The sequence below is a fragment of the Chenopodium album genome, chromosome 18 (genome assembly GCF_948465745.1).
Source record: "Chenopodium album chromosome 18, dcCheAlbu1.1, whole genome shotgun sequence".
In the NCBI taxonomy this organism is placed as follows: Eukaryota; Viridiplantae; Streptophyta; class Magnoliopsida; order Caryophyllales; family Amaranthaceae; genus Chenopodium; species Chenopodium album.
This window is the reverse complement of record NC_137851.1, coordinates 37,867,018-37,880,162: the sequence shown is the minus strand read 5'-3', so window position 1 is coordinate 37,880,162 and position 13,145 is coordinate 37,867,018. Positions and strand designations below refer to the sequence as shown.

Sequence of the window (13,145 nt, the reverse complement as noted above, 5' to 3'; positions counted from 1 at the left end):
AATCCAAGCAAAGCTTACTTTCTTTTCAAAATGGTAGTAATAAAGCATGTGGAGCAACTAGTGGTTTGACTTATCAGAAATTTGACCCTGTTAGCATTAGAAAAGCACTAACTTTTATGGTAATTGTTGATGAACTGCCTTTCAAGTTTGTTGAGGGTCAAGGTTTTAAGTATTTCTGTAGTATTATGGAACCTAGGTTTCATGTGCCTTCTAGACAAACTATAGCAAGGGACTGTTATGAGATGTTCTTGACAGAAAAAAGAAAGCTAAAAAATGTCCTAAAACGATGCAATTCTAGGGTCTCTTTAACAATAGATTTGTGGACTTCTATTCAACAAATTAATTATATGGTTTTGACTGTTCATTTTATCGATAATGACTGGAAACTTCAAAAAAGAATTCTGAGTTTTTGTACTGTTGCAAGTCACAAAGGTGAAGAAGTGGGTAAAATGATAGAGAAGTGTTTACTTGAGTGGGAGCTTGAAGATGTTTTTTGCATAACTGTTGATAATGCGAGTTCAAATGACACTGCTGTAGCTTATATGAAAAGAAAAATCAATGGCTGGAAGACAGGGGTTCTTAAATGTCGTTTCCTTCATATGCGTTGTGTAGCTCATATTGTTAATTTAGTTGTTGGTGATGGTTTGAAATGTGTTCATGATTCAATTATTCGGGTTAGACATGCTGTTAGGTTCATTAAGCAGTCTCCTGCTCGCTTATTGAAGTTTAAAAAATGTGTTGCCGATGAAAAAATAAATAGCAAGAAGTTGTTGTGTCTTGATGTGCCGACTAGGTGGAACTCTACGTATCTTATGTTAGATGCTGCCCTTGCTTTAGAGGATGCTTTTGATAGATATTCAGAGGAGGATCCCCATTATAATATAGAGTTATATGAGCGGGAAGGAAATGGACCCCCTACATGTGATGATTGGGCTACTGTTAAGAGGTTTTCTGAATTTTTAGAGTGTTTTTATGAGCTGACTTCGCGTGTTTCTGGTTCTGCATATGTGACTGCCAATCAGTTTTTTCATGAGCTTGTTAATGTTGCTGCGCTTTTGAAAGAGTTGTGTGCATCTAGGGATGAAAATATGTGTTTGATGGCTTGTAAAATGAAGGAGAAATATGAAAAATATTGGGGGGATCCAGAAAAGATAAACTTGCTGATTTTCGTTGCTGTTGTTCTTGATCCTCGCTATAAACTTGATTATGTTGAGTGGATGATCAGTGAGATTTATGATTTCAATGTTGGTTCTATACTCACAAAAAATTTGAGGGAATCTCTATATGCATTGTATGATGAGTATCGTGTTTTTCCAACAACCGATACACTTAGAGAGGACTCAAGTGAGAGTAGGGATGATGCTCACTTAAATGCTCCTCAAAAGAAAGTTGATGTTTTGAAAAACAAGTATAAGAAACAAAGGGGGGAAAAAGGAGGAGAAACAAAGTTAGAGTTGGACAAGTACTTGGAAGAAGAAACAGAGGAAGACTCTGATAACTTTGATGTTTTGGGATGGTGGAGGTTTCATTGCTCTAGATTTCCTACAATGGCAAAACTAGCTCGTGATGTCTTAGCTTGTCAAGTCTCAACAGTAGCTTCCGAAAGTGCCTTTAGCACTGGTGGACGGATTCTTGATCCATTTAGGAGTTCCCTTTCTCCTAGAGTTGTTGAGAGTCTTGTTTGTTCACAAAATTGGTTGCGTTCCTCCCCGAATTCATTAAATGTTGAAGAATGTTTGGAGGAAGTTGAGCAACTTGAAGAAGGTGATTGCTAAATCTTTTTATTTTCTTGTTTTAATTATATATTAATATTGTTACTGATTTTGAATCTAATTATTATTTGCTCTTTATTTTTTTCTCCCAATATCAAGATTTGTGCAAGATATCCATTGCTGAGCCTGATACAGTTGAGGTTTTAGACGACTAAGCTTCTGCCTTGATTAAAGAATGCTGGTGGGCTGTTTTTGCTGCTGTTTTTGCTGCTGTTTGCTGCTGTTTTCTTCTTAAGTTGCTGTGCGCCTGTGCCTGCTAGTCTGCTACTGCCAGAAGTGCTACTTATTTTGAACAAAAATCATGCTACTTAATTGTTGTAATGAACTCTTAGTGTTGCCTTTTAGTTGTACTACTTATGTTAAACAATTTAATTTGTTTGGATGTTAAGCAATTTATGTTAATCATGACTATCATTTTATGTTATCGTACTAGTTTATTAGACGTTATAATCAACTTAATTTAATTCGGATTTCGGATCGGATCCAAAATAACCGAATTAAAATTCGGATTGGATCGGATTGGATTGGAAGATTAATTCGGATTGGATCGGATTGAAAAATGAAAACCGAATTATAATTCGGATCGGATTGGATTTGGCCTAAATCCAAACCGAAAACCGAATGGACACCCCTATTCGTTATAATCAATACCGGGTCTTTGTGAGAATCCTTGTGCAACTAATCGTGCCTTATGTCTCACAAATTCTCCTTTTTCATTTCTCTTTCGCACGAAAACCCATTTATATCCCACTGGCTTTACACCTTCATGTGTATGGACTATGGACTACAAGTCCAAATACTTTTCTTTTTCCAAGAGATTTTAATTCTATTTCAATTGCTTCTTTCCATTTTAGTCAATCATTTCTTTTTCGACATTCCTCAATAGACTTTGGCTCATGATCCTCATTAGCATCCATACCATCTAATGCCACATTGCATGCAAAAACATCATCGACGTCGATTTGGTTTTGGTTCCATGAAATTCAAAACATGATATATTGTTGAAATTTCTTCATTATTAGGTACTTGAGTTTCCTTTTGTATCATGTCTAAAGTCTATTCTAGAGATTCTTCAGAAATTCTATCATCATTTTAGCCATCATCAACCATTGCTCCTTTCCTTTTCGAGGATTCTTGTCTTTGGAACCTTTTGGTCTTCCACGCCTCAGGCGTGCTTTAAACTCATTAGCAACTTCATTTTTCCCTTTTGGGACATCAATCTTGAATGGAGCATTTATATCTAGAATATGTGACTTACTCACTCTTTTTGGGTCAGCAAACGAGTTTACCAATTAATTTGCTAAACTTTGCAAATGAATTATTCTTTGAACTTCCAATTCACATTGCTTTGTTCGAGGATCAAGATGAACTAATGATAACTCATTCCAACTAATTTCTTTTTCCAAATGTTTGTTTTCTCCACCTAATGTTGGAAGAACCGACTCATTAAAATGACAATCAACAAATCGAGCGGTAAATAAATCTCCTGTGGTAGGCTTAAGATATTTAACTATAGATGGAGATTCAATTCCAACATATATTCCTAACCTCCTTTGAGGACCCATCTTAGAGCTTTGGGGTGGAGCTATTGGAACATAAATTGCCATCCAAAAATTCTCAAGTGAGAGATATTTGGTTCCTGATGAAAAACCAATTGTGATAGGGAGAATTTATGATAACTTGTTGGCCTGGTGCGAATTAGTTATGTTGCATGTAATATAGCATGCCCCCAAGGAGAAATTGGGAGTTTAGATTTAATAAGAAACGGTCTAGCAATTAACTTGAGACGTTTAATCAATGACTTTGCCAAATCGTTTTGTGTATGAACATGCGTTACAGGATGTTCAACATTTATCCCAATGGACATGCAATAATCATCAAATGCTTGAGAAGTAAATTCACCAGCATTGTCAAGACATATAGTCTTGATAGGAGAATCTGGAAAATGTGCTCTTAATTTAATCAACTAAGCTAGTAATCTCGCAAATGCCAGGTTACAAGTTAAAAACAAAGATACATGTGACCATCTTGTCGATGCATCGATCAATACCATAAAATATCTAAATGGTCCACATGGGGGGTTTATGGGCCCACATATATCCCTTTGTAAACATTCCAGAAAATTAATTGATTCATAATTTATCTTAACTGGTGATGGACGAATAATTAACTTGTCTTCTAAGCAGGCAACACATGAAAATTTATTATGAAGAATCTCCCAGCACTTTAATGAATGACCACAAGAATGCTCAATTATTTTTCGCATCATTATTGAACCGGGATGGCCTAACCGGTCATGCCAAACAACGAAGTCATCAGTAAACTTCTGGTGTACAATAGTGTGTGTCTCAATTGCATTGATCTTTGTGTAGTACAAACCGGTAGAAAATGCAGACAATTTCTCTAATATACATTTTGTGCTTTGGTTTATATTAGTGATTTGAAGGAATTCATCATTTCCTTCACTTATTGTCTCAATATGATAGCCATTATTACGAATATCTTTAAAGCTTAGCAAGTTTTTTTTGAGACAATGGGGAGTATAATAAATCAGTTATTTCAATTTTTGTTCCCCCAAGGCAATATTATATTAGCTCTTCCAGAGCCTTCAATTATATTTTTACTACTCGATAAAGTACTCACACTAACCTTTTTCGAAATCAAATGAGAGAAATAATTCTTATTTTTAAGTATAATATGAGTAGTCGCAATATTAGCAAGACACAATTCTTCATCCTTTATTGCCAATTGAACTTGAGGAGTATTCATACTATATATTCAATGAAATAAAAAATGTTACAAAAATTATGATAGGAATGATGTCCTTCGAACAAGTGTATTATTCCAATAGAGGGTTCAGAATTATTAGAAAGCTAATTATTCAGTGAGGTTAAGTGATCGGAATGCCTAGTTGAAGGCCGCTTCCAATCAGTAATATTAATGTATAATTAATATTACAGCTTAATTTTCATTGAACCCTTCGGGTCACACCCAAGCAACTAACGATCCGACACGACGAAGTAACCCGAAAGGAATTAATGAGTCACTCGAGGATTAGGAAAAAAAAAAACGTCGAATTCCGAGCTTAGAGCGTCGGAACCGAATCTCAAAAGTCGAGCCAAAATTTAGGAATTGGCGAGATGGGAAAATGCTTCAAGTAACAAGTAAAAACACTAGGCACGCGAAGTCTAGGGAAGCGCTACAAATAGAAGCACGCCACGTGGCAGCGCACGTGGCAGCGCCCCATGTGGCCACTAGTAGAAAAAAGTAAATGGCAAGTGGTTCAAACCCCCTAATGGGAAGCGGTTTTGAACCGCATGGGCTTGGGGGGCTTGCCATTGCCAATTTAAATGGCAAACGGTTCAAACCGCTTCCCATTTAGAGGTAATGGGAAGTGGTTTTGGCGCCAAACCGCTTCCCATTTGCATTTCACACATGATATGTGAAGTGTAATGGAAAGCGGTTCATTAGACCAAACCGCTGCCCATTTATGGCATAAAAAAATATTTTTTTTTTATGCTGAAATTGATATCAAACCAATATACATATTTAAACTTAGATATTTTTATTAATAAATGCTAGTTTTATTACAATTTCATCCAAAAAAATTAAAATAAAAAATATTACAATATGTAAAGTGACAGCAGCTCAAACACTTCTCAGTAACAGCACCGAAGCAGACCAATAGCAGCACAGAAGCACGAGCAGCAACATCAAAGACATAAGCAGTGGATGCATGTAAGAAGATACCTTCACTCTAACTTTTGAAACCTTGCACAAGGCAAGCACAAATCCAAGGTCTTCCAGCCTAAGATACTTTAGCCCCTCCTTTAAAGCTCACCACTGTGTTGTTTCAGACTACATATAGAAACACTTTTGTAAAGAGACACCTGGAACAGAAAGATTAATCATCATATAGAAAAGAAAGCAAGTTTGTAGGAGCTACAATCTAATTTCATGCAAGCTGCACATGGAAGAATTACTTTCAATAACACATCGATATATTAAATCAAGCTTAAATTTTGCCAAATCAGGTCAGAGAGTATACAAACAGATGGTCATCCCACAACTAGGCATTAAAAACCATTGTACTAGTGTAATAGCTAATATTTGGCTTTCACAACTAAACTAATCAATGTAGCACTAACAAAGAGGCAAGTGATTACAATCACTGCAGCAAATGTACAAGATTTGAAGGTACTTAATTGTTTATTTTGTACAAGATTTCTTTAGCTGCTTCTTTATTTCAATTTATAACCTTGTACTACTGTTATGCTATGTAAGAAAATTCAGAACATACTCCTCATAACTTGTTTAGCAATTCAGCACTTTAGAATGCTCAAGGTTTATTAATTCGATTTTCTAGTTTTCATAATCCATATGACCATATTCAATATCAGATCGAATCACATACCACCATATTTTGCACTAAAAGATAATTTCTAAATCCAGATTTCCAAATCAAACTTCAAATAATTTTTCAATTTACTAATTTTGTTATTCATTATCAACTAGTGCCATAACAAAAGCGCTAGTTTATGAAAGTTACAACTTAAAAATCATGAATTAGATTTGATAATCTATCAAATAGCAAAATTATGCAGCAACCATTGCATCATAAATTTGATTCTCTTAACATAAATCAGTTAGAATATCACAAGTTCCATATTAGAACAATGATGAATACTTAATGAAAGGATAAATGAAAACCAGCTACATTAGACTAGTGATACTACTGATTGCATATTATAGCCACACTATCATCAATTAAAAAAAGCCTAGCTGATCCACAAAATTCCAGCAACATTTCCTCAGTTATTTCACAAATAAAACCCAATAATTACACTATATTTTAACAACATTATACAAGTGATTGCATATCTTCTTACACGAACAATCACCATCATTTAGGTTATCTCCACACATTACATGATTAATTAGTCACAAAAATCACACTCTAGCTGAGTCCTACAAATAACAATCAACTAAACTTATCTTCCTAGGAAACTCACTCAAAAACCACTGTAAATATATTCAACACCATCATCATATGTTCAAATAATTTCTAATCAGATTAACTATTACTATTATCACTAGTAGGAAAAAAGCAGCCCAGATAAAGCAACATAAGACATCAAATAAGTCAAACAAACCGAAACATCCTCATCCAACTGATGTTCTAATGAAATACCAATAAGACTTCAACATTTAAACCCCACAACTACAGGGGAATACCACAAAGACTCCCTGCCATCTCTAACTTCTCGCAGCACTATCACCAATATCAAGCAACTATTTCAAAAATATCTAAGAATTCATACCTTCAAGGTGGCATTTGCTTCTTATTCCCTGATTGCAAGGTTATGCTCCATTGCCTCTATTGTTGCTTTAATCCTTTGAGCTTCACTTGCACAGTAGGATGTGTATTCCTCTATTTTATTCCTCATTCCTTCTCTGTTAGATTCAATTTTTCAGTAGATTAGCCTCACAATATTAATATAAAGACGAATAAAAAGGAAATGAAAATCGTAGAGTTAAAAAAATAAATTTGACAGAGTTTTTAATTTGATATGCATGAATATATCTTCGACCACCTGCACCACCAAACTGGCGCTGCTGCCAACACCCACACGCACCACCACCTGCCAACACGCACCACCACCTGCGCAAACCCGCTGCTCCCCTGTCCAATTCAATTAATTAGATGTGAAATTTGAAAAAAAGATAAAACTAGATCTAAATTCTTACAAGTAATTAAAATACAAGTAATTACCTAAACTAAAAAATTAATATACAAGTAATTGGCAAAATTCCTCAAATTTTGCTAGAAAATCCATCCACAAACCACCACCACACGCATGCACCACCACCTACTCGGATTTGCTTGATTTTGGCTCAGATTGGCTCGATTTTTGCTCAGATTTGCTCGATTTTGGCTCAAATTTGCTCGATTTTACTAGGGGGTTTTGGGTTCGAATAATCTGGGGTTTTTGGTTATTTTTTTGCTCGAAAAGGTGGGATTTAGCTCGAATTTGCTGGAGAATTATGTGTTGCTCGGTGTTGCTGGCGCCGATGATAGGCTTGAGAGAGGAGAGGAGAGAGAAAATAAGGGGAGGCTTGAGAGAGGAGAGTAAGAAATGGAGAGAGGAGATAGAAGAGAGAAGGAGAAAGAGGCGTGAGAATACTGAGAGAGGAGAGAGGCGTGAGGGATAGTTTGTGCTGTTTTGGGTCTTTTTTTAAAGAATGGGAAGCGATTAAAGGTTCAAACCGCTTGCCATTTATAATTTTGCAAGCGGTTCACCCAAAACCGCTTGTCATTTGCTTGCGTTAGTTTTGTTTTTGGTGTTTTTGAAAGCGGAATTTAATAACCGCTTGTCATTTGGGGCTGCCCATTTAGTTTATTCTACTAGTGGGCAGCGCCAAGTGACAGCGCGCCTCGTTGGCTGCGGGCCGCGGACCCGGGTGACGGGTCATGGACGAGGGTCGAAGGGTGGCGGCCCAACCGAACCCATCTTGGGGAGCAAGTGAGGAAGTGGTCCTCACCTAACCATGTTCCACTTGTTACTTAGTGATTCCTTGGTTTATTTAATTAGGAATTGAATTCAACATTCTTTACATTGAAAGATGAGAGGAATTCACAAGGAAACACTCCTTATAAATAGCCAAGGCATACCTTAGGATTGTTCACTTGAGTAAGAAATCAAAAATGCATCTCCACTAGAGAGAAAACCTTTAAATTCATATAATACTCCAGTATTGTTTTGGTCCGACTCGACTAAACTCTGAGTAAGAGACCGATCGGGTCGAGTTGCGGGTGGATACCGTAGGAGGTCTCTGCACTTGCAAGACTTGACTTTGAAGTAAGAGCTCCGGGTGTGAGCGAAGCACGCGACAAGGTTAAGATCGTCTTGTCTCTCTTTCTTGTTATTTATGTCATTTAGTTATATTAAATGTGAGCGGGTCTTGGGGGTCGGGTTTTGTTCCGCGGTAAGTTAGACTTACCGAAACCCAACAGCGGTATAGGAGCCTTGCTCATTTATTTTTGTAACTAAAATTTTCAAGGTTTTAAAATGGATTTAATTTCTGGTTGTGTTGCTAATTAGATTAGTAGCTTGATTTTATTAATTTTTAATCTCGTTTTATTAAGAAATTTGGCCCTAGAACCCATATTTTCGCCCAAGACTAGTGAATTTTGGGTGGAATCGATATTCTGGAAATATTCTGACCCTTTTTGGATTGCGAAAAAGCCAAATTCTGCCCAGAAATGCCTGTTTCGAGGGATTTTTCGTTTTGACGAAAAATTTCAAATCTTCAAAACCTTGAATCTTAATGGCATAATAGTTGTGATTATTGAAGACATCTAATTATGTCACCCCAAAACCAAACCCAGTGATGAGTATCTTTCACATCATTTGATTATCGAATGAAGTGAAAGTGTGGAAAGTCTTGTGATGAGGTTGTTTTAATAAAATTCTTTCCTTCTGTTTTCGAAAGTGTACTCTATTTATGGAAAATGTTCAATCCAATTTAGTTTGATCCATGATAAAGATCCAATAATAGTGTAGTCAGATTGGGATCGAAAAGAGCTTTCCAACGATATATTATAAGCCCCATTCCGGTGAATAATGAGGAAGTTATGGACAAAATACTAAATTGGGCCTGAAATGGTTATGTGGCCCAATGATCTAGTGGAGGGCCCATTAATTAATATTCCTGAAAATTATTAGGATTAATTTTAATCTTCTAGAATAATTTGGGAGATTGTTTTGAGTTCTAATGAGATTAGGAATGATAATTATATCTTTTATGAAAATAAAGAATTCTATTTGGATTAAAACAAGTGTTTTGAAGAGATTAAATCTGATTTTAAAGATAAGTACGGACGTTATTAATCGAATTTAATTAGATTAAGGATTCCGTACAGGTTTTTAGAAAACGCGTGAATCAGCGCGAAACGACAAAGTCAGCGCGCAACGACAAGCTTGTCGCACAGCGACAGGGCTGTCATGTCGCGTTGGACCCTGTCGTTCTGCGACAGAGGCATTTTTACTCTTAATAGGATTCGGTCTTTTTCTGATCGTCTCCGGGTTATTTTCTCTATAAATAGGGTCGTATTTCCTCGTTTTTATGGATTCAGAATCATTCAACAATCATCTTTCTCTTCTCTCTCAAGCTAATAGCTTTTCTAAGCTTTCCCTTTTCAAATAAAATTCCGCATTCACGAGTTCTAGACACAACTAACCAAGTTCGAAGTTGCCTTCGCCCTAGATGTGAAAGGTTGATAATTTCTGAGGGTTTGTCCCAAATCCCTATTTCAATTATTTAAATTAATTGTTTGATTTAATATTTTCCTTGAAGTTACTAAATAACGTGTGTATTGTTTTGATAGAAAGAGATACGAGGCATCAAAGCAAGTAATTTAATTGCTTAATTATTCTTTTGATATAGAAATCATGCTTAGGTTATTTTAATTCCTAGTATCATGTTAGGATGCTTTTATTGCTTTCTAGTATCATGTTTAAGTTGCTTTTTATTTCTTCTATCATGTTAGTATCATGTTAGGGATAAAGCTTTGATCTTTATTGTTTAGTGACATGCTAGGATTTGTTATTAATCTTGTTAGTGTCATGCCTAGGATCTTGCTATTATTATGCTTTGATGAGATTGAGAATATTATGATGGTGATGATGATGATGATTTGTTGTATCAATATTATGTTGCTTGATATTATTATGTTATTGCTTGATCACGCCCTCTCTTGCAGGTTTAAAGGGAATTTGTATTTGTAATCACGCTTAATAAGATAATTAATAATCTTGTTTAGCCTATTGTGATTTTAATTCAAGTGATCGCCAATAATAGTTTTGTTTGTGCATTATTACAACCAACATAGATTAAACAGGTTTAGGATTAATATATTTATTGTATGTTAGTCAAAAAGCGCACATGAATATGAGAAGAATAAAGTAGAGGCATATTATTAGGGCAGGTTCAATCTCTTTGAGGTTGGATTTATACCTTCATCCCCGAATATCCAGTTATGGTTCCAGACCACTATGGAGTTAGTGATCTCATGGATAGTGAAGGGGTGTAACCTTCACCCTATGAACGGTTTACAAGTTCCTAAAACTTGTTGGCGGCTCTTTTATTCTAGCTTCCTTCCCTTTGGACACCACCATGCTTAAGTGTATGATCACAGTGGGGCTCAAGTGTGGGATGCTTAAAATATTCCCTACAATTTTTGGCGACTTTGCAGGAAAGGATTTCTATTTTAATTCCTAAAATTTATTTTGGCAATAATTTAGAATGAGTGGATGAGACTCGAAAAGTTCTAAGTATTCATGTGCGTAATTTTGATTGACAATATTGGCATATGCATAAAAAGGTCCGCATTGGATAGACCATCTGTAATGCGTCAAAAACATAAGATTTTACTCCTAGTGAATTCTCATCCGAGAAGTCCCTCGGTTTTCCCGGAGTACTCCTATGGCCGATCTGTCACCCAACTTACTTAAACAACCTAAAGGCTTGGCCCTGTCCCGAGCAAAAGCAGGGTTATTAGATACCTCTTTTACACGTAGGAAATTTGGGAAATATCTTTCACAACTAGAATTGAAATAACGCTACGAAAAACTGGAAAATTCTAAGAAAAGAAAGCTGCTGAGGCATGTAGGAACTAGCGCTGAGAAAACAGTGCCCGTCACAATACGATGGCACTGTCGCTGTGCGACAGCAATGTCGCGTGGCGACAGGGTCATCGTCTCGCGACGGTCCCTGTTGTCTCGCACTAAGTTCTTCCAATACCGAGCCAGAAATCTACCTTCTTGCTTTGACCAGTTCTAGTATTGTTTGCTCAATTTTACTTCTTGATTGAGTTTTTCTCACTTTTCTAAACCCATATGTGTTCTACAAATGGCTATAACCCTCTGGGAATTCACGTTCCATCTACCCAATCGAACGCTCATTGCAACGACAGGTACATCCGAGTTTGTGAATTCACCAAACCATGGAAGCAAATTTAACTTACGGGGTCCCATCCATACGCGCCAACCCTTCCAAAGGTAAGGCTTTCGCGCGATGCATCCGGACTCATAACCATGGACCCTCTTTGACTAACCCTTATCCTTAAACTTTAGAGAACTAGATCCATGGTTAGGTTGCAAACTCATTGCATCATATTGTGCTTACTTGACTACTTGTGCATCTCTTGTTTGTACAAATTTACACTAACCGTTTGTTTGACTTGTGATTAAACATAAATAAGCTAATTAATGACTAAAAAACTTTTCTTAATTAATTAACCAATTAATATGAGTTTTTAAAGTCTAAATAAATTGATCGAACCTGACTTAGTACGGCTATAGGATTTTCCCTCTAAAGAACACTGGAAACAGGCCCAGACTAACGTTTCAGCAATGACGCCGAAGTTTGGCCTGTGGCGCGACATGCTAGTGTCCGGCGCGACGCGACAGATCAATCGTTTGAACGATGGTCCAGTTTTCTGCTTGAGTCTTCACGCCGAGTCTAAATAATCAGTTTATTAATGACAAAAACCGTATTTAGTCCTTAAATTAAGTCTAAGAACATAGCCCTATGGTCTCACACAAGTCTTAACTTAGCCTTTGTTTGAGTCTAATCACATGGTCATGACAAGAGTCTTGAACATATCACTTACACTCACAAGTATTCACACACTTTGTACATACTTTTTTCACACCACGACCATGTCTTAGTTTCATGCATGAGTCGTCCTTTTCGTTATTCAAGTCGAGGGTCCACTCTATTCCTAATTTTTCCATATCTCTCCATCTACATCACCTTTCCATACATATCTCACACTTTCCTTCTTAAAAACTTTCTACATTCACATTCCTTCATCTTACATGCTCCCTTCATACATCATTCACCTCACTACACTCTTTTCCCATCCATGCATGTTGAATAAAGTTTGAGTCAAATAATTAACAAAAAGTATCTACAGTACTTGGTCAAGAAGAGAAGGAAGATTAATCAAGGACAACACCTTCGTTCAAGTTCAAGTTCATACTAATGGCAACCCAACAAGAAGTTGATGAGCTTAGGCAAAACCTTGTTAGTTTGACCGAGATGATGAAGACCCTTACTCAACTCTTCAAGTCAATGACCCTGCAAAACAACAAAAAATGGAGCGAAGGGAGGAAAGCTTGAGAAAACTTTCCAATGAGCACAAGTTTCAGGGGATTAGCTCACAAGGGGTCTCGGTGGACAAGGAACTTCTTCCGCAGAAGTTCAATGCCAATGACATCCCTAAATTCAAGCCAACAGATAACCCTTACTTCCATTTGAGAGCTTTCGAAACTATAATGAATATTAAGGGAATTGATAGGAAGGCAT

The 13,145-nt window shown here is 36.5% G+C and overlaps 1 long non-coding RNA gene across 1 annotated transcript; it reads right to left on the bottom strand.

Moving 5' to 3' along the window:
• Positions 1-5,314: 5,314 nt before the first annotated feature.
• On the bottom strand, positions 5,315-8,001 carry LOC145590843 (uncharacterized). The gene is made up of 4 exons (XR_014102177.1): positions 7,546-8,001; positions 7,367-7,455; positions 7,094-7,226; positions 5,315-5,662 (listed from the first exon to the last, which is right to left on the bottom strand). It is a non-coding gene; the product is annotated as an uncharacterized LOC145590843 (long non-coding RNA).
• Positions 8,002-13,145: the final 5,144 nt, after the last annotated feature.